This window comes from Dipodomys spectabilis, unplaced genomic scaffold (genome assembly GCF_019054845.1).
Source record: "Dipodomys spectabilis isolate Male_0828 unplaced genomic scaffold, ASM1905484v1 ptg000065l, whole genome shotgun sequence".
Lineage (NCBI taxonomy): Eukaryota > Metazoa > Chordata > Mammalia > Rodentia > Heteromyidae > Dipodomys > Dipodomys spectabilis.
Window position 1 is genome coordinate 4,460,962 of NW_024870742.1, and position 21,788 is coordinate 4,482,749.

The following is a 21,788-nucleotide window of genomic DNA, read 5'->3' on the forward strand; positions in this document are numbered from 1 at the left end:
TGAAGGCAAATAACATGCAAACCCGCAAAAATACAATAATCATTATCAAGGCATTTAAATGTACAGGATGAACTCAATGAATGTATTGCTAGAAAGTAAAGATATATGTCTGAGATAGAGTGAAATAAATATTCCCAATATCTGGCCCTCTGCTGTGAGAGGGGTACAGGCCAAATCACAAGGAGAATGGAGTGAAGTAAAATAGTAAATATCAGTAGTTCATACGATGCAATAGGGGAGAAAATCAACATGACTATCACAGGACTTACAACAATGAAAATCCAAGGAGAATTACAAAGGATGCTCTTGCATATTTGACAGAACAGTAAACTCATATGTGATCATAAAAGAGTCTGGCACTGGCTGGGAAGGTGGCTCAGTGGTAGAGCACTTGCCTTGCATGATTGAGGCCCAGGGTTTGATTCCTCAGCAACACATAAGCAGAAGAAAAAAGCTGGAAGTGGCACTGTGGCTCAAGTGGGAGAGTACTAGCCTTGAGCTGAAGAGCTGAGGACAGCACCCAGGCCCAGAGTTCAGGCCCCACTACTGGAACCAAACCTAAAATAAAATAATAAAAAAGTGTCTGGCAGTGACTTCTAAACCATGTGCAGTGATTACAGGAAACTACCTGATGCTCACACTGTGCCACAAGAAGAAACTTATGATTTACAGGACATTGATTAATCATAAAGGTCTTGCTTCAGTAGTACAGAGTTAGACCTTAATAAACTCTATTTTTAAACAGCTAACATATTATAAACAAAAACATGGAAAATTAAATCATATATACATATATATATATATATATATATATATATATATATGTGACTCGACTGTGTGAAACAATAGAATTCAAAAAATCAAATTACTTAATGTACATGCCAAGTAATAAAAGTCATGCAGAAGGATAACATAATTAAGGTAATCTTTCAAAAACACATATTTTATTTGAAGACTCCTGTTTATGAATAATTTGCTTCTCTTACAGATTTTCAATGAAAAAAAAAACAACAGCAAGAAACAAAACAAAACAAAAAAACACTTGGTAATAGATGTGGATGCCAGTATCCCAACCCTATTCCTATATAAACGTGAGGCTAAGATTGGAAGATCACGGTTCACAGCTTGCTGCAGTAGCAATCAATGAAACATTTGTGTTCACTTGTACAGTCAAAGGCAGAGTGAAACGTTGGCTCAAGTAGTATAGCCTCAGTCATGAGTGGAAAAAAACAAGCAAGAGTTTGAGGCTCGGAGTCTAATTTCATTACTACACACACACACACACACACACACACACACACACACACACACACACACAGAGAACACAGAATTTGAGGCTTGGAGTCTCATTACTACATAGAGAGAGAGAAGAGAGAGAGAGGGAGAAAGAGAGGGAGAGGGAGAGAGATGGAGAGAGAGAAGGAAAGGAAGAGGGTGAGGGAGAGAGAGAAAGAAAGGAAGAGGGACAGAGAGACAGACACAGAGGGAGAGAAAGGGAATATTAAGTTTATAAAGTGAACCTATCCTAGAAAAATATCCTTTTCAAAATAATACATCTGTAAGCATACCTGTGAGGGATTCTACAGTTGAGCCATGAGACCTGGAATGGGACAAGAGATAGGAAAACCATCTCAAATAGCACTCAGCAGGCTGACAGCTATGCCCTGGAAAGGACAAACAGTCTAGTGAAGACAGAGACATAATTTTCTGCCTGTGGATACACTTTTCCCCAAAGAAGATAAAGAAAATTATATGAGCATCTGGAAAGACACCAAAGCAGTCATCTTGTGACACACTAGCAAGGAATTACATTTCTGGATTATCTTTACTTCTGCTAATATAAAAAATGGATACTTGTTCCTTTTGTACATTTGATATGTGGTATTGCATAAATTTTCACAAACGTATATACATTGTAAAATAATATGATTTATTTCATAGGTGACAAACCACATGACTGGAGTGGATGACCCTAACGTTTATCTCAGTTGCCTGAATCAGACTTAGACTAGTCTGAATTGCATAATTATGAACATTTCTCCATGCAACTCAACAACATAGAATGAAGTGTGAGGGTAGGGTCATCCCATACCTCTAAGGTTTTTATGTGTATTAGAGTAATATCCCTACACTGCTCACTGCTCGACACTCATTGCACACAGATGTGTTATAATTGTGTTCAGATCAGAAATATTCTAGAGCCTAAAGTAAAATGAGATGGGCTGTACATTTTCAACGCAACAGTGAGGATAACCCCTGCAATTTTTCTCAGTGGAGAAAAATTACTGACTTAGCTTGTACTCTGTATGTTACCATTATTAGGGAGGGTCACACTGTATCTGCAGCAACAATACTGCAGCAACCTTAGCTGCCTTTGAATTGTAACTCCAATATTGAGACCAAGTTCAATTCTGCAAATTTAATCACATATTTAGTGACATCTGATCTTATTAAGCCCTGGTTTAAAATCCAGCTATCAATGCTCATTACCAGTGCGAAAGGTCTCACTCCTTTAGGTTTATTGTGTATCTTCTTGTATTTCAGATACTGCAGATTTTGTTTTTTGAGATCGAGCTTTTAGATTGCATTTGATTTGTGGAGGTGTTAGTGATTCCAGTTGAACTGCATATAATATAATGTAAATAATTTGATGTTTTGACATATGAATTTAATTTTGGCAATTGGGGAAGTGAATACACATCACAAAGTTTCCTTATATGTGTTGGCATTGCTTTATTGTGAACTTCCTTAAAGGCAGTCATGGCAGCACATATCCTTAATCCCATTACTTCTGTCACTGAGACAAGGCTTGAAAGGTCTAGCTCATTTGTCACTATATAGTGAGAACCTTTCTACAAAGAAGGGAGAAAGAATAGCAAAAATAGAAAATTAACCGACCCTCAGTGTTGTAACATATCACTTACACTTTGCCATTAAGACCACCATAATAGTATTTTTTTATTATTCCTTGCAATACTCTTTCCCTGTTCTGAGCTGTCCTTTATGGATCTAAAAGAAATCAGAAATATATTTCAGGAAATTATTAAGCGTATAATATGCAATGTATGCCTAAAATTGTCTTGTCATTGAAAAGACACTTGTATTTTTTATTCTGGCAATGAAGATTATAAACTGTTATGATTATATTCCAGATGAAAAACAGACTACAAACATGAAGGGCAGCACCAAAGAATGCTACTGGTATCACTAATATAGTAAATGAAATTTAGGCAAAACTCCTTTAGAGTAAAAGCCACAGGACAGCCCCAACACTATTTTTATTATTTCATATGAAGAATAGAACTTTCCTTTTGGGGGGGTCCGGTCGTGGGGCCTGAACTCTGGGCCTGGGCGCTGTCCCTCAGCTCTTCAGCTCAAGGCTAGCGCTCTACCATTTGAGACACAGCACCACTTCCGGCATTTTTTTGTGTGTGTGCTTATGTAGTGCTGAGAAATCGAACCTAGGGCCTCAGGCATGCAAGGCAAGAGCTCTACAACTGAGCCACCTTAGAAATTTTTATTTTAATAAAGACAAATTTTCTTTTTTTTCATAAATTTTTATTGTGAAAATACTGTACAGAGGGGTTACAGTTACATGGGCAAGATAATGAGTACATTTCTTACGAAGCATTGTAGCCTCTTCCTTTGTTTCCCCTTCCCATCCCTTCCCAGCCTCCCCAAGCCGCCCCACCCTTTCCTCCCCCCCCACCTCCACGAAAGTTGTAAAGTTCGTTTTTGACATGACAACTTGTACTTCTCATTGTTGCAACGGGTCTACCTGTATCCTTATTTAAACGACTTGTTTTTCCCCTTCACAAATTATACCGACATCAAATACAGTGAAAGCAGGGGTTATACTGTGGAGGAGAGAAATACAAAGCAGCAAAGATATAATCTTATAAATGCGTTAGAAAAAATGCATGAAAGAAAAAAAAAACATTTAAATATATATCTTAGGGTTCATTTTCCTAACATCAACTTATATGTCCTATTCTGCTTGACTCAGACATATACTAGATATTGCAAATAAGGGAAACCATAGGACCTATTGTTCTTTGGGCTTGCCTTATTTCACTTAATATAATTTTTTCCATGTCTTTCCATTTCCTAACAAATGGGGCAATGCCATTCTTTCTGATGGAGGCATAGAATTCCATTGTGTATATATACCACATTTTCTTGATCCATTTATCTACTGAGGGGCATCTAGGTTGGTTCCATATCTTAGCTATAGTAAATAATGCTACAATAAACATAGTAGTTCTGGTAGCCTTAGTGTGGTCTTGTTTGTAAACATTTGGGTAAATGCCCAAAAGTGGGATTGCTGGGTCATAGGGGAGCTCTAGTGGAGTCTTTTGAGGAACCTCCGTATTACTTTCCAAAGTGATTGAACAAGTTTACACTCCGACCAACAATGAAGCAAGGTTCCCTTCTGTACACATCCCCTCTAGCATCTGTTGTTATTAGAGTTCTTGATTTTTGCCATTCTAACTGTGGTGAGGTGGTATCTTAATGTTGTTTTGATTTGCATTTCTTTTATGAATAGGGAGCTTGAGCATTTATCATGTGTCTACTGGCCATCCTTCTTTCTTCTTCAGAGAAATTTCTTTTTAAGTCTTTAGCCCACTTATTTATTGGGCAGTTGTTTCTTTGAGGATTTGTTGTTGAGGGATTTAATTTTTTGAGTTCCAAGCATATTTTAGATATGAGACCCTTGTCTGTTGTATGGCTAGTGAAGATCTTCTCCCAATCCCTGGGCTTTCTATTGATCTTGCAAGCTATGTCCTTTGCCATGCAGAAGCTCTGCAACTTCATGCAATCCCATTTGTCCAAAATTTCTTTGATTTGTTGTGTTTCCGGGTCTCTATTCAGAAAATTTTGGCCTGCGCCACGGAGACCTAAGGTTTCTCCGATTCCATCCTGTAAAGTTTTCAGAGTGTCTGCTTTGACTCCGAGGTCTTTCATCCATTTGGAGTTGATTCTGGTGCAGGGTGATATGTAAGGATCTAGCTTTAGTTTTCTATAAGTAGTTAACCAATTTTGCCAGCACCATTTACTGAAGAAGCTGTCTTTCTTCTATTCTATTTTTTTAACTCCGTTATCGAAGATTGGATGGCTATAGGACTGTAGGTTCATTTCTGGGTTTTCAATTATATTCCATTGGTACTGAGGTCTGTTCCTGTGCCAGTACCAAGTTGTTTTGATTAGTATGGCTTTATAGTAGAGTTTGAAATTTGGTATTGATATTCCTCCAGGAGTGTTTTTTCCGTTGAGGAGCAGTTTTGCTATTAGGGGTCTTTTTTTTTAAATTTAATTTAATTTTATTTGTGAACATACTGTACAGAGGGGTTACAATTGCATGGGCAAGATACTGCCTACATTTCTTACCAAGCATTGCAGCCTCCTCCTTTGGTTTACCCTTCACATCCCTTCCCAGCCTCCCCCCTCCCCCACAATCACAATCCTTCTCCTTCCCCCCCTACCCCCCCCCCCCGCCCCCGCACCGACATTTTAAAGCTCGTTTTGGACATGTCAACTTGTCCTTCTCATTGTTGCATCAGGTCCAACTGTATCCTTAAACAACTGGTTTTTCCCCATCTCCTCCACAAGTTATACTGACATCAAATATAGTGAAAGCAGGGGTTATAATGTGGGGGAGGGACATATAAAGCAACAAAGAGATAATCTTATAAATGTGTTAGAAACACATGCATGAAAGAAAAAAAACATTAAAATACATATCTAAGGGTTCATTTTCCTGACATCACATTATCTGACCTTTTCCGCTTGACTCATACATATACTAGATATTGCAAATAAGGGAAACCATGGGACCTATGTTTCTTTGGGCCTGGCTTACTTCACTTAATATAATTTTTTCCAAGTTTTTCCATTTCCTAACAAATGGGGCAATGTCATTCTTTCTGATGGAGGCATAGAATTCCATTGTGTATATATACCACATTTTCTTGATCCATTCATCTACTGAGGGGCATCTGGGTTGGTTCCATATCTTAGCTATGGTAAATAATGCTACAATAAACATTGTTGTGCTGGGAGCTTTAGTGTGGTCTTCTTTGTAAACATTTGGTTAAATGCCCAAAAGTGGGATTGCTGGGTCATAGGGGAGTTCTATGTGAAGTCTTTTGAAGAACCTCCATACTGCTTTCCAAAGTGGTTGAACAAGTTTACATTCCCACCAACAATGAAGTAAGGTTCCTTTCTGTCCCAATCCCCTCCAGCATCTGTTGTTGTTAGAGTTCTTGATTTTTGCCGTTCTAACTGGAGTGAGGTGATATCTCAATGTTGTTTTGATTTGCATTTCTTTTATAGCTAGGGAGGTTGAGCATTTCTTCATGTGCCTATTGGCCATCCTTCTTTCTTCTTCAGAGAAGTTTCTCTTTAAGTCATTAGCCCACTTATTTATTGGGCAGTTGTTTCTTTGAGGATTTGTTGTTGGGAGGTTTAATTTTTTGAGTTCCATGTATATTTTAGATATGAGAACCTTGTCCGTTATATGGCTAGTAAAGATCTTCTCCCAATCCGTGGGCTTCCTATTGATCTTGCTAGCTATGTCATTTGCCCTGCAGAAGCTCTGCAACTTTATGCAATCCCAATTGTCCAACCTTTCTTTGAATTGTTGTGTTTCCGGGTCTCTATTCAAAAAATTTTGGCCGGAGCCAAGGAGACCGAGGATTTCTCCTATTCCATCCTGCAAAGTTTTCAGAGTGTCTGCTTTGAGTTCAAGGTCTTTGATCCATTTGGAGTTGATTCTGGTGCAGGGTGATATATAAGGATCTAGCTTTAGTTTTCTACATGTAGTTAATCAATTTTGCCAGCACCATTTACTGAAGAGGCTGTCTTTCTTCCATTCTATTGTTTTACCTCCCTTATCGAAGATTAGATGGCTATAGGTCTGTAGGTTCATTTCTGGGTTTTCAATTCTATTCCATTGGTCCTGAGGTCTGTTCTTGTGCCAGCACAAAGCTGTTTTGATTACTATGGCTTTATAGTAGAGTTTGAAATTTGATATTGATATTCCTCCAGCAGTGTTCTTTCCACTGAGGAGCGTTTTTGCTATTCGGGGTCTTTTATTGTTCCATATGAATTTTTGGATTGCCTCTTCTATTTCCTTGAAGAATGAGGGTGGAATTTTGATAGGTATTGCGTTGAATTTGTAGATAGCCTTGGGAAGTATTGCCATTTTCACGATGTTAATCTTTCCAATCCAGGAGCATGGGAGGTTTTGCCATTTTTAAGTTCTGTGTTGATTTCCTTTTTCAAGATTTTAAATTTTTCATAATAGAGGTCCTTAACTTCTTTAGTTAATTCCTAGGTATTTTATTTTTTGTGGGGCTATTACAAATGGAGTTGCTTTCCTAATTTCAGCCACACTTTTCTCATTGTTGGCATACAGAAAAGCCATTGATTTTTGGGGATTAATTTTATAACCTACTACTTTGCCAAAGTTTTGAATCAGCTTGAGTAATTTGGGAGTGGAGTCTATGGGATTCTTTAAATACAAGATCATGTCATCTGCAAAGAGGGAGAGTTTTATTTCTTCTTTCCCTATTTGGATCCCCTTTATGTCTGCATCTTGTCTTATTGCTGTAGCTAGGCATTCTAATACTAGATTGAAGAGAAGTGGAGAGAGTGGGATCCTTGTCTTGTTCCTGAGTTAAGAGGAAATGGCTTTAGTTTTTCACCATTGAGTATAATGCTGGCTGTAGGTTTGTCATATACAGCCTTTATTTTATTGAGGAATGTTCCATGGATTCCTAATGTTTCCAAAACCTTCATCATAAAGAGGTGTTGGATCTTGTCGAATGCTTTTTCTGCGTCTATTAAGATAACCATGTGGGTCTTATTCTTGCTCCTGTTGATGTGATGAATAATATTAATAGATTTGCGTATATTGAACCAGCTTTGAATCCCTGAAATGAATCCTGTTTGATCGTGGTGTATAATTTTTTGGATGAATTGTTGAAGTCGATTGGACAAAATTTTGTTGAGAAGTTTTGCATCAATATTCATCAAAGAAATGTGTCTATAGTTCTCTTTCTTTGATGAGTCCCTACCTGGTTTTGGGATGAGGGTTATGATGGCTTCATAGAATGTGTTCGGTAGTGAGCTTTCTCTTTCAATTTCATTGAAGAGTTGGAGGAGAATTGGTATGAGCTCTGCTTTGAAGGCCTTGTAAAGTTCCGCTGTAAAACCATCTGGTCCTGGACGTTTCTTAGCTGGAGGTCTCTTATTGCTGTTTCTATTTCAATGCTTGATATGCTCCTGTTAAGATAGCTTAACTCATCTTGGTTTAGTTTTGGCATGTCAATATTTGCTAGGAAGAGGTCCATTTCTGTCAAGTTTTCAAACTTATTAGCATAAAGTTTTGAGAAGTATTCTCTTATAATGTTCTGAATCTTGGTTGTTTCCGTGGTGATGTTTCCATTCTCATCTCTGAGTTTATTAATTTTGTGTGTTCTCTTCTTTTTCTGATAAGATTTGCTAAGGGTCTGTCAATTTTGTTAAGTTTTTCGAAGAACTAACTCTTTGTTTTGTTGATTCTTTCTATAGTCTTTTGGATTCTAATTCATTTAATTCTGATTTAATTTTGATTATTTCTTTCTGTCTACTGGATTGGGGTTTATCTTGCTGCTCTTTTTCAAGGAGGTTTAGATGTGTCATTAAATTGTTAGTTTCAGATCTCTCCAATTTGTTGATGTAGGAGCTCAGAGCTATAAACTTGCCTCTGAGTACTGCCTTTGCTGTGTCCCAGAGGAGCTAGTAATTTGTGTGCTCATTTTTGTTGAATAACATGAACATTTTAATTTCCTTTCTAATCTCTTCCATGACCCACTCACGATTCAGCAGTGTGTTGTTCAGCCTCCATGTGATGCCGGACTTTCTTTGGTGGCTTTTGAGGTTGAGTACTAATTTTGTTCCCTTGTGGTCAGAGAGAATGCAAGGTATAACTTCAATGTTTCTGAATTTAGACAAGTTTGCTTTGTGGCCTAAAATGTGGTCTATTTTAGAAAACATTCCATGTGCTGCTGAGAAAAACGTGTATTCTGATGCTGCTGGGTGAAATATTCGGTAGATGTCTGTTAAGTCTAGTTGATCTATGCAGCTGTTTAGCTCTGCGGTTTCTCTGTTGAGTTTTTGCCAAGTTGATCTATCTAGTGGGGAGAGTGGTGTGTTAAAATCCCCAACAATTAATGTCTTTGGATCTATATGGGATTTGAGGGAAAGTAGTGTTTCTTTGATAAATTTGGGTGTTCCATTGTTTGGTGAATAGATATTTAGAATTGTAATATCCTCCTGAAGGAGAGATTTAATTAGCATGTAGCAACCTTCTTTATCTCTTCTCACAATTTTAATTTGAAGTCTATTTTATCTGATATTAGGATTGCAACTCCCGGCTGTTTATGGGGGCCATTTGCTTGGTAGATTTTGTTCCAGTCTTTAACATTGAAAATGTGTTTGTTTTTACGGCAAGATGTGACTCCTGCAGGCAGCAGATAGAAGGGTCTTGTTTTTTAATCCAACTAGACAGTCTATGTCGCTTAATTGGAGAGTTCAGTCCGTTAACGTTAAGAGATTGGACTGAGAGGTATTTGGGAGTTCCTGCCATGTTATCCACCTTCTTGGGGGCTGTAAAAACTGGGTTCTTCCTATGGGTCTTGAATTCTCATTTTGGGTGCAGTTTCTTGGCCTTTATTGTGGTCTTGTTGATTTTCTATGTGTAGGACATCTTTAAGAATCTTTTGTAGGGCGGGTTTGGTGGAGATGTATTGTTTCAATTTTTCTTTGCTATGGAAGGTTTTGATTTGGCCTTTAGTTATGAAGGAGAGTTTAGCTGGGTACAGTATTCTTGGTTGATAGTTGTTTGTTTTTAGGGCATGACATACATCATTCCAGGCTCTTCTTGCTTTGATTGTCTCTGCTGAGAAATCTGAGGTGATTCTAATTGGTTTCCCTTTATAGGTGATTAAAATTTTCTCCTTGACAGCTTTAAGGATCTTTTCCTTGGTCTGAGTTGATCCTGTGTGGATTATAATGTGATGGTGGGATGTCCGATTCTGGTCTGGTCTATTTGGGGTTCTAAAGGCTTCTTGTATCTGAATAGGCCTATCTTTTTGCATGTTTGGGAAGTTCTCTGCTAGGATCCTGTTAAACAAATTTCCTAGACCATTAACTTTTGTTTCTAGGTGCTCCTCTACACCCATTATCCTTAGATTAGGCCTTCTGATGGTGTCTTCCAGGTGTTGGATAGATCTATCATATTTCTTGGACTTGTCTTGGATGGTTGTATGTTTTTTCTCTGTAATATCTAGGCTATCTTCAATCCCTGAGATTCGATCTTCTGCATGGTCTAACCTGATTTCAAGACTCTCTACTTTGTTTTTATCTCTTTTCCTTCTAATTGGTCAGCTTTGATGGCTTCAAGTTCTTTGTTGAAGCTCTGTTTTAGGTCTTGTATGAATTTCTTTACTTCCTTAATTTGGTGTTCAGTGTTTGTCCTCAAATCACTTAGTTGATTGGTTATGGTTTCTTTGGACTCCCATTCCTTCTGTTGGGTTCCATTCAGCATTCCCTTTGTGGTCTCCCTGACTTCCTTTAGCTCTTTGTTAATGGATTCCATGAATGCCTTTAGTGATCTTTGTGTGTTCTCTACCTGGTCTCTCAATTCCTGTATTACTCTTTGATTAGCTTCCTCCCGTTCGTGGGATTCCTGCAGTTCTCTTTGAGTGTTCTCAGCCTGCTCACGCCATTCCTCCCATTCTCTTTGAGTATTCTCAAGTTGTTCACACAAATCCTGTATCAGTTTTTGAGTAGCTTCCTCACGCTTATGATATTCCTGTATAAACTTCAGGGATGCCTCCTCTCTCTCCCTATCACGCTCATACAGAGTCCTTTGTAAGTTGTCAAACTTCTCATTTATCATATTTGCCAGCAGTGTTTGTAGAGCTATTTGGGAACTGTCCTCTGGATTATTCATTATCTGTTCTAACCCCTGATTATCAAGATTGGGAATTGAGATACCCGAATTTGCCATTTTTCTTTTGTTTTTCCGGCTTCCTCTGCCCATTTGAGATGAAGTTTTGTGCTAGAACACTATCTTAAAGCAACCATCCACCAAAGTTTGCATTTGTACAATCAATAGTCTACAGATACAATCTAGTTCAATAGATACATCTATTTAACATCAAACAACTATATGTTAATGGACTTCGAACCGCAGAGAAGAATTTGGAAAACCAGTAATTATTAGGGTTAGGGAGAGATGTGGGTAAAAAAAGGAATAGATTGATGTGGGGAGGCACAGGGAGAGTTAACTATGTCCTAATCATAATGCAGGAAATACGTTGGGTAGGATGCAAGTAGAGAGAGAGAGAAAAAGAAGAAAGTGAAGTGGAAATGAAAACAGACCAAAAAAAAAATAGAAACGTAAAAATTAATGTTATTATAGAGAATAAAAGACCATCTATTTAGAGAGGAATGTGAATATATTGAGAGAAGGGGAGGGGCATAGAAGAGATGTGAAAAACTTTAAAAAGTGCTTAAAATATTATATAGGTATAAAGACGTAGTACTGCTATTAATGAATTTACGTCTCAGAGGTTTTGAATTGAGTAATAAATTTGTGGATTAAGTGTGTACACAATGGGGGATAGGGTCTACTAGTTAACTACGGGTTTATCTGAAGATGTGCAGGACAAGAGTTAAGTCACATAAAGAAGAACAAAAGAGAGGAAAAGGTGGAAAGGATAGGAAAGGGAGAAGAAAAGATCAGAAGTTCAGTAGAGCTACACAAAAAACAAAAAGATAATTAAGAAAGAAAGAAAAAGAGAAAGAAGACAAGAAAAGAAAGGAAAACGCACATTCACATATTCCTAAAATAAAAATTATAAGAGGAAAAAAAAAGTTACTGGAAAACAATTATTTTTTCAAAAGAGGCAAAAATTAAAATTTAATAAAAGTTTTAGAAAAGGAAAAAAAATTTTTATATACATAAGGTAATAAAAAAGAAGAAGAAAAAAGAAAAGAAGAAGAAGAAGAAAAAAAGTTCTTTGATTTTTTTTGGGGGGGGGAGGGGTGGCAAGAATCCCTTTTGTCTGTAACCATACTCTTGTTGGAGTCTCTGGTCAGCTTGAGGTCCTGTGGCTTGATTGGTTTCTTAAGTCATTTTGTTCGAACAGGCAGAAAAATGCTCTGCTTTACCCAAGATTTTGAGATCCCCCTCCCAGGTTAGTTTACTGGGAGGGTGATCTGCTTTGAGAATCACAAAAGAGGGGGATGCAGTGATGAGGCTAGGTTCTGGGTAGAGTTGAGGCCTTTCAACAAACAGTAGCTTTTCCCTGGGGCTATTTTGTGAAAAAACTCACAGAGCCCAGCCTGGAGCCATTCTCAGGGTTTCTGTTTTTCAATTGATTGTGGAGGCTGCTAGAGGGAGGGACAGCCTCTGGCTCTGGTTACACAGTGAGGAGAGCCACTCCAATGGCTGGCGCCTGCGCTGGGTGACTTTTCCCTCCATGGAACTGAGTCTGTGAGGTCACTTCGCCGTTAAGTTCTTGTGACCTGCTAAATGACTCGTTTTATTCCAAGGCCTGAGCTAGCAGCTCCTCCAAGCTTTGCCGGTATCCAAGATGGAGGTCACCGGTGCTGGGTGGGGAGGGGTGGCCTTCCCTCCTCTGCTCCCTGAGAAGGAGTGAGGACGTCGGGCTTCTACTCACGCTGAGTCTTGGATCCTGGGTCATCTCTGGTCTGCGAACTGCAGGATGAATATGTCTGCTTCTTGTCGGTTCTTCCTGTGTTGAGTAGAATCCACTCGTCTGCTAGATCTGGCTCCTTTGTCCCGGACTCTCTGTGTCTCAGGTATGACCACGGAGGTGGTCGCCGCCACGACCCTGCCGCCGCTGCGGCGGCTGCTGGCAAGCTCTCAGATGTGTCTCCTTGGCTTCCCCTCTCTTGACTAACTCTCTGTCCTGTGATGGCATACTTGGTGTGATTTTCTGGCTTAGGACTGTTCATTGGAACTCTAAAACTGCTTTCTATGCAAGAGCTTGTTCAGATTCAAGCTTCTCCTCTGCCATCTTCCAATGTTTATCTTCTTAGCTTTAGCAGTAATCAGATTTTTATTGAAATTCCAGCTCTGGAATCGTAAAAAAAATTATTTGTCAAGGTGATTTACAGAGGGGTTATAGTTATCACTACATTTCTTTTTGTCTAAGTATAAAATCCAGACTTCCCCTAATGATTTTGAATAAGCAAAATGGCTTCTAGAGCTCACATCAGATGACATCAGGGGATGAAGCACATGTCCATAGCTTGCAGAAGAAAGACTGAATTTGATGTCTCCTTAGTTCTTAGGTTTGAATGCACAGGGAGGAACCAATTTTGAGGGCAGTTTAAGGACAAAACAGTTCCTGTGCTATTCCATCAAGTGAAGCTGATTATTCTCTTACAATAGTACACAGAAATGCAAAACTACATATTAACTTATATACAGGTTAATACCTGAAAAATTTGGAGAAAATGGGTGTTGAGCATAAAGCACTGAGTACTGCTAAAGGATGAGATTATAAGATTAATGTGTTTTGTGTATGTCTGTATGTGTTATCTGTGTTTGTGTGTGTGTGTGTGTGTGTGTGTGTGTGTGTGTGTGTGAGTCACAATTGAGTAATGGAGTTTGAACTAGACCTTTCAATCATTTGTAGTGTTTTTGCTCCAGGTTGTTACTCTATCCCTCGAGTCACATCTCCAATTCTGCAATTTGGTTGGTTAATCAGAGATAAGTGTGCGTCAGATTTTTCTGCCTGGGCTGGCTTTAACCCAGAATCTACAGATTTCAGCCTCCCATGCAGCTAGGATTAAAAACAAGAGCCACTGGTGACTACTGATTATTTTCTACATTAACCATTTTGGCATTCCTGAATTTTAAAGTAAAACAAATGTTACTTTTGAAAAACGGAGAAATAATAATGTTTAAAAGAACTAAAAAACATATCTCAGAATGGCAAGTGGCTGAACACAGGATGGAATAGTTTTTAGATTGTACGCAGAAACAATTGCATTGTTGGAACCTGAGGCCATCAGACTCCTCAAATACTATTATAGATAGCAATTGCAAGATTGTGATAAAAAAGTGTAATTATGGTTTGTTTTAATTTTAGCCTGGCACTGGTAGCTCAGGGCTATAATCCGAACTCCTAAGGAGGCTGAGATCTGAAGATCGTGGTTCAGAGCCAGCCCCTGCAAGAAAGTCCTTGAGATTCTTATCGTCAATTAGCCATCAGAAAACCAGATGTGGCACTGTGGCTCAAGTGGTAGAGTGTTTACCTTGAGCTGAAGAGAGCAAGGACAGCATCCAGGCACAGTTCGAGGCGCATGACAAAAAAATAACAACAATACTTTTATGATATTATTAAGGTGTTGTATAGAAAGACTACCATTTCATACTTTTTTTCTTTTTTAAAGGTAACAAACATGCCCATTTTCATTGCCTAGATCCATTATTTTGCCATCTGCCTTCCAGCTACTATCTGTAGACACAATTTGAACTAGAAAGCAAAGCAAACCAATTTTGACAATAAATATGTTTTTCTCTATACATCTTATAAATCAATTCTGACAACATAAAAATTTTTAAAAATCTCTATTGCTAAACATCCTAATTTCATGGTAGCTATTCTTGTAGGTAAGTTGAATTACTAAAACAAGTATTATAAGAATAATTTATTTAATGGGACAGAGGCCAGTTAATATTAACTATGAGTCATGTTTAACTTTCTCAAATACAATAATTTCTATAATAAAAAGTAAAACATGTCCACTTGCAGCTGGGAAGATGGCTCAGCTGTAGAGTCCTTGCCTTTTATGCATTAAGCCCTAGGTTCGATTCCTCAGTACCACACAAGTAGAAAAGGCTGGATGTGGCAGTACTCAGCCCTAGAGCTCAGGCCCCATGATTGACCCCCAAAAAATGTGTGTGTATATATATATATATACATATATATATATATATATATACATATGTATATATATATGCCCACTTATCTTGATAGTATATATTTCAATGTCCTTTACAATAGCTATATATTTTTGTTGTTTTCTATTCTTCAAAAGATTTTATTTTCCAGAATCACCTGTGGCTAATATTTTATTATTCCCCAAGACTGTGTGGACCTTTTCTTGCAGGATTCTTTAGCCTACTCCAGAGATGCCAAGCTTATTCAACTATCATTTATGTATATGGAAAACTTGAAAATACCTATTTCCAATCAAAACTCCTTGTATACACTTCTGATCCTTAAAATCTTGTTAAATAGGAATTGTCTCCTTTTATTAAGATATTAGTATATAAGTAAATTTAGGAAAATAAAGGAATATCATCAATAAATATCTTATTATTGCTATAGTAATGTTAACCATTAATTAATGCACTGTTGATCCTTTTAATTTATTACAGCTCTGAAGGGAATGGAAATTAACTTTTTGTGTGCCACTTGAACTCAGGAACTTGCTTCTCATTCTACCTTTGCTCTCAAGGCTGGTGCTCTACTACTTGTCACAGCTCTACTTTCCCACTCATTTAGGGGATTAATTAGAAATATGTGTTTCACAGACTTTCCTGCCTGGGCTAGATTAGAAACTTGACACTCAATCTCAGTCTCTGAGGCAGCCAGTATTATAGGCATGAACCATCAATGCCTAGTTTCTATGAGAGTGAAAGGTACTGATTTGAAGCCCAGTACACAAAAACAAAAACAAAAAGATGGCATTAAGTACACTGAGAGAATACTAAATCAAACATAATAATATGTGGGTTTCTGGGTGAAGGAATTCTGAGAATTATTATCACTATTATCTTTTCTGAATTTTTAAAATCAGAAATTAGGGTTGAAGACATGGCTCAGTTGGTAGAACTTAGACAGTGAGCTAAAGACAGTCAGATACTAAATTTAAGTCCAAGTGTTGGACCTTAAATAAACAAAGAAAATAAAGAATAACTTGTTTCTTAAGTGTAAAATGCCTACAGGAGACTCCTGTAGGAGTTTATGGTTCAATGTGATGACTGTTGTTGAGGAAAAACTGAAAATGCTCAGGCAGACTGAAAATTTTAGATTTACGTGATGACCATATACATAGCAGATCTTAGCATCTGTAATTCGATACTACATGAAGTGGGCTGCATTAATGACATAAAAACTGTTGTACACATACTGTTCATAAAAATATCTAGCTTCACATTCTTTCTCTGGATAGTTGATTCATTTTTCCACCAAATGCTACTAAATATATACAGTCTTTCAACAACTCGAAAAAGTTTTACTTTATCACTTAAATTTAGAATATTGTGTTTTTTTGTCTATTTTAGAGAATCAAAATAACTTTTATTTTGTTCTTTTACTATTTATTTTGTTGAGGCATATTTTCACAAAAAAAAATGGGAAAACCCTTAGCAGTTCACATGATTTAAATACAGGTAACATAGTTGGGCACCAGTGGCTCATTCCTCTAATCCTAAAGAGGCTAAGATCTGAGAATTGTGGCTAACCTTAGCTCTAACTAACCTTAGCTCGAACTAATAACCAACAAAGATGAAAGTAGAGCTATGGCAAGTGGTAGAGCACTAGCCTAAAGTAAAAACAAAGCAAAACAAACAAAAAGAGGACTGGCACACACAAGAAAATCTAAATGACAGAAATAGAGAGCTTCTGGGCATCACATCAACTTCCTAATGGGATGTGCACATGGGAATTTAAAATATTTTTGTTTTTAAAATACATTAAAAATTTTAATCACAATGAAGAATTTTCATATGGTCAAACAAGTACTAAATCGGGGAATGAGAATAGCTAACTTTATGTTGTCGTGGGCAGAAATAATTTGCGGTTGGATTTGAAACCCTATTACAGTTTCTTTTTGCCATGGCATCATGTTGGTTCAAGGTAAAATACTTGGCCTAAGGAACATTTATGGTTAAGATATGAAATCTCATCATTAATCACTGCAATTGAGGACTGATTCCTATTGTGTGTAAATTCTTCATGCATGTCACTCAATGATAAAGTCCCATAAGATAGCACCTTCATTCACTCATACACTTTCAACAAAACATAAGCTGTCTGCCTAGAATGTTCGGTACCTTTAGTGTGTAATGTAGCTTGCAAGGGAACAGAGGAACTGTAGGGGAGACTTCAGGCCACAGCAAATCACTTTGGTTGAATTGGTGTCCTTGATGAGAATGTTGATGTCAAAGGCTTCACCACTAAGCTTTTCAAAAGAGATGCTGTAGGACAATCCCTTCCCCTCCATGGATATATAAAGTGAAGCAAGTTCTGTCTTCTATTCCTATGGCAGAAAGAAAGCTCATCAGTTTTCAACAACTTAAGGATTTGTTTTCAAAGTATGACTATCAGACTAGAAGAGTCAAAAACAATCTGAAGTATTCCAATACACTGGAATAAAGTATTCTTTCCATCCTATACACAGTTATAGGGAGATTAAAAGAGATATTCTTAATTGTATGATAATTTCTAAGAAACAACACAATTACTTTAAACATTTTTCTGGGACATCAAAGCTCTAATCTGAAAAGAGAATTTTCCTAAGGCAAAAAAAGAATTCTAACTCGTACCACACTCCCACTCCCAAAATTATTTTTTGTTCATTCAGATTTATCAGCAGATACATGAGAGGGTCTAGGATATTAGACAGCTTCAGCATTAAGACAAATAAATCATATCTCATATATTAGATCATAGCCTAATCATCACTGATTTTGGAAAGCCTTTATTTCTCGAGATTCCTATACTTTCCTTCATAGTATCTGTCTAGCATTCTCTTCTTTTTTTCTGGTCCTAGGGTCTGAGCTTTTATTCAAAGTTAGTGCTCCACCACTTGAATCACAGTGTCACTTCCAGATTTTTCTGTGATGAATTGGAGATTAGTGTCTCATGGACTGCAGATGTGAGCCATCGGTCCTCAGGCATTCTAAGAAGTAGGGCTGTGACTCTAAGTAGTAAAGCACTAGCTTTTAGCAAAAGAGCTTAGGGACAGCGTCCAGGCCCTGAGTTATAGCCATATATCCAGTCAGATAAGTTGATGTTAGGCAAAATGAACCTCAAGATAAGGAATTAAATGGTTTTTCTTTCTTGCTATTATTTCTAACATATTTATAAAATGATTTCTTTGTTGCTTTGTAGGAAGGGACAAAAACAAATTGTTTAAATAGGGATACAGGTGGACCCATTGCAACAATGGGATGTCATGTCAAAAAACGAACTTTACAACTTTGGTGCAAGGGAGGGTGGGATGGGAGGGGGGAGTAAATGGGAAGGGATGGTAAGGGGAAACAAAGGAGGAAGGAATAATGCTTGATAAGAAATATACTCATTATCCTGGTCATGTAATTGTAACCCCTCTGTACGGCATTTTCACAATAAAAAAAAAGTGAAAAAGAAAAATAATAGAAAAAAGAGGTAGAATCTTTAAGACTTGATTGTGAGGAGAACTATGCCCTCATAGACAGATGACTTCATTATGAAAATGATCTTGTTTCAAAACAAGTACTGTCTTACTTTCTCATTCTTTCATTCATGCTTTTTTGCCTTTCTACCATCCTTCATGGGGGACACAGCAAAAAGACCTCAGTTACATATGTAAAGATCATGCTCTAGTTCTCTGTTTGACATTTCCTTGCCATAAGAATAACAAAGACAAGGTTGATTTTGGCTAGAAGAGAAAAGAACAGAATGTATTAATCAAAGGTCAGGACACTGTACAAGATACCTGTGTACAATGAAAAATGTCTGCTCTATCATTTCTTTAGAGGCCAGGGGAGCTTATAGGTAAATACTTTCTCCTAGATACTTTAATTTATCACTTGCTACTACTGCTTTCATGGATCTCTGGGTACACAGCACACCACAAGTGCATTCACTGAATTAGAACTTTTCTAACACCTTCTATTTTTAATTCATTAGGATTAAAGTGAAAGAAAATCCCCACATATTTGTTAAAAAATGGTGCATAGCCTTACTTAATGACATGGGAGGCAGTGGTGGATCCCAGAATAATGTGTACACAGTCTTCTTATGATATACCCTGGAAATCTGTTGAAGTGGAAGATGGGGCAGAACAAAGAGGGAGATTTAAATGATGAAAAGAAATAGTGGAAAATAGACAATAAAAGCAAAATAACTTTATTACAAACTCAGTTATTCATAGAAAAAAGTCACTTAAAACCTTCTTCTGTTCACTGCAAAAAAGCATTTAATATATAAGTTAACACAAAATATAGAAAAACTAGCACTAAATATACCTTACCTAGAAAACATTGTCAGTTCTCATTCATCTGGCCAGTGTGGGATTTCATTTATTTATTTATTTATTTATTTATTTTTGTCAGTCGGGGGACTTGGACTCTGACTTGAGCTCTTCAGATCAAGGCTAGTGCTCTACTACTTGAGCCACAGCACCATTTCTAGTTTTCTTAATGGTTTATTGGAGATAGAAGTCCCATGAATTTTCCTGCCTGAGCTAGCTTTTAAATGCGATCCTTGGATATCAGCCTCCTGAGGAGCTAGGATAACAGATGTGAGCCACTACCTCCTGGTTTAAGATTATTTTTCTTATCTGTCCCTTGAAGCAGCCATTTCAAAATTGTCTAATACTGCTGTAGCATTACTGAAGTATAAATATTATGACAAGTAGAAATCGAAGAAGCTAATTGTACCTGTGAATACAGTCAGTGACAATTATTTCAAGTTATTGCTTGGACATATATCATCACTATCCAAATGTATTCTTAATTTGACAAGATTTGAGTATAGACCGATTTTCCAAACTGACTTTTGTAGTAATGTGTGTCAGTAAGGCATGCTTTAGACACAATCACCAAACTGTATAGATTAAAATGCAAAGTATCTTGTAAGTTTTGTTTTAAAACTCTAAATCATTGACTGAACTAGCTCTGTCATTATTTTTATGATTCATAGGAATCATTCTAAACAATGAATCAGATTTTCTCCACCTAAGACACAGAATAAAGTATATGACTTGGGTACCGAAAAACAAAGTTAGATCATTTCTCCAATTACTTAACATTATTACTGTTAGTCCTGAAAATTCACCCCATAATATGTTAGTAATAGAACTACTTAGCAATTTTGTGATCATACAGAGAAATTTAAACCTATATAGTTTTAAGTTGTTTACCTCTCTGGAAAGTTTCCCATACTTGTTCTTTTTTTAATTAAAAGACGATACTTGAAAACTTAAAATAAAAGTAAGGTAGATGCCAATATCTCATCCTGTAATCATAAGCTGATAAGATCATGGTTGGAATCCAGCTGAAGAGGGAAAGTCAAGGAGACCTTATCTCTAAGTAACCACCAAAAAGACAGAACCGGACCGGTGGTTGAAATGGCATAGCACTAGCCTTGAGCACAAAAGATCAGAGATAGCGTCCAGGGCCAAAGTTCAAGTCCTGAAAAAGAACCCCTTCACCAAACACAAGATCATACACAGGGCTGGGATTCAGCTTAGCAGCTTACCATGCATGAGTTTTGATTCCTAAAACAAGGAAAGGGAGGGATTGGGTGAGGGAAGAGAGAGGGAGGGAGAAAAGGAGAGGGAGACATAACTGCATATAGAAAAGTGGGTAGCTCTGCATAATAAATGATATTCACTAGGGTACATGGTCAGGCAAACATTTTCTGTAAAGGAAGAGAGTAACTACCACCATGCCTTGGGAGCTACATGATATGCCGTAAGTATTCCATTCTTCTGTGGCAGTGTCACAGGTGACACAGATAGAATGAATGCATTAAAACTTTACTAACATTCACGGAAACTTGAATTCTATTTTTATTTGAAATATGGCTAGTGTAACTGTGTGTCTGAATTTTTAATTTTATGTAATTTTGCTTACTGTAGGTATTGTCACTTACAGCTTTGTAGCTGGCTACTTAGCTGAGTAGAACAAATTTGGCCTCTGATGAAGGCTTAGAGCACCTCCAAAGTAATCCAGGAATACAAGCCACGTAACTCACTCAGCTTTTTGGTAGTCACAGTAAGAAACAGTAAAATAAGAAAATAAATAAAACCTACAATTAAAAACACCAAAGGAACTTTAATCAAAATTCAGCAAAATTTATCTTGTATTTAAAGCTTAATCCTCAGATTTCAGCATTCTGAGTAGCTAGAATTACAAATGTGAACTACTGTCATATGTTTGTTAGTTTTTAAATACCAAGTCAGCATTGTTACTTACCTGGGAGGGGAGATACCATGATTACGAAGGTGGTTTTCCCAGGAAAAGGCTTCTCTATTACATTCCAGATGTGCTGACTCCTGTGATTTCCTCAAATGTGAGAAATTCGACTGCATAAATTGAGGTAGTGTAGGACTGTGTTAGTGCTCTACCCTGGATAACTAGATAGATAGATAGATAGATAGATAGATAGATAGATAGATAGATAGATAGATAGATAGATAGATAGATAGATAGATAGATAGATAGATAGATAGATAGATACATAGATACATAGATACATAGATACATAGATACATAGATACATAGATACATAGATACATAGATACATAGATAGCATTGTATTTTATATTGGCCTCATCTCCTTTCCTGCACTCAGCAGTCACTTGGTCCTAAGGACTACTGTAAAGGACGAGGTACTTCTAGGCCTACTTTGTAGTTGCTAGGAACTACAAGGAGTAGAGAAATCAGCTAGAACTCACCATGAGAAAATAAATGAGGAAGTTGG

At 37.2% G+C, this 21,788-nt stretch overlaps 1 non-coding gene across 1 annotated transcript; it reads left to right on the forward strand.

Moving 5' to 3' along the window:
- The first annotated feature begins 21,272 nt into the window (after positions 1-21,272).
- On the forward strand, positions 21,273-21,438 carry LOC122108740. The gene has a single exon (XR_006147622.1). It is a non-coding gene; the product is annotated as a U1 spliceosomal RNA (small nuclear RNA).
- The last annotated feature ends 350 nt before the right edge of the window (positions 21,439-21,788 follow it).